Genomic DNA, 1,225 nt, shown 5'->3' on the forward strand with positions numbered 1-1,225 from the left:
GGGAGGGAAAAAAAAGGACCGCCTACGAAACTGCGCCGGCGTGACCCTTTACCACTGTACTCCTCGTCCGCGTTTAATAGTCTCGATTTTCTAAAGCCCTTAACACCTCAGAAAGTGACGTTTATCGATAGAATTTAAATTCTACCTGCTATAAGATGGAGGTTTAAAAAATTCATTCTAGGAATTTTGTCCCAGGCACTGCATACACTTACACAGATTACGACACAAAGAGAGTTCTTTTATGCACATTCTATGTAAATAGATGAAAGGTGTACCTAAATTGACGTCAGAAATATATATATATATATATATGATACTAAAACTGGTATTATTCGACGCAATATCAGCATTAATTTAATTTCGCACTTCCGCCGGTAGAAGAGCGAAATTATTCCGCTCTTCCACCCTCCCTTTTACCGTCGCTCTCGTCTTTGTCTTCGGGACGCGCGTACATCGCAGGATGTGCCGCGGGCGGAGGAAGAGGGTTGCGGGAGGGAGGGAGGGAGGACGGGAGCGGAGCGGAGAAAAAACGTGGGCGACGACGAGAGCGAGAACGAGAGATGGATGCTCGCACGCGACCGCTCGGGTCACGTGCGTCAACATCCCTTTCCCTGCTTTTTTCCCTCCCGTCACCCTGTTCTCTCTCTCTCCCTCTTTCTCTCTCGTCCCCGCCCGTCTCGCCCTCCGCCGCGCGCGCCGTGGCATCCTTTTTGCCTTCGTCCTCGCTATTTTTCTTGCCTACGACCGCCGCGTTTTCTCGCACGTGACGCGGCTATTCGGCAGCTTTTTTCTGATCACCTGCTCTCCCGGGTCTACTCTAATCGCAAATGGCTCGTCCCCGGCCACACTTCTAAACAGACCTAACAGCGTCCACCACACAGGCATACTTTGAGCTCGCGCGTCGAGAACGCCGGCGTGTTTGAGCGCGGATCTTTCGGCAGTTGAAACAATCTACTGCATCACTTGTACGTTCTTGTTGCAAAAGAAATTTGATATAAACGGGACTCCTCGAATTTCGTCATCTGCACGCGGCGCTGAGTTCTCCGCGAGAGACGCTAAACGACCTCGCAGCGATCTTGATGAGAGAAACGAGACTTTTCCACGTTACATAAATCGTCGGCGCACACGTACAAACGTAGCGTTGACTTCTTTCCACATTTTCCGTTCAGTTTTCCATTGAGCTCTAATAATATCGATAACTACCTGCGAACAGAGTTAACTCGCG

Source organism: Vollenhovia emeryi, unplaced genomic scaffold, assembly GCF_000949405.1.
Source record: "Vollenhovia emeryi isolate VEMERY1.0 unplaced genomic scaffold, V.emery_V1.0 DF939124.1, whole genome shotgun sequence".
Lineage (NCBI taxonomy): Eukaryota > Metazoa > Arthropoda > Insecta > Hymenoptera > Formicidae > Vollenhovia > Vollenhovia emeryi.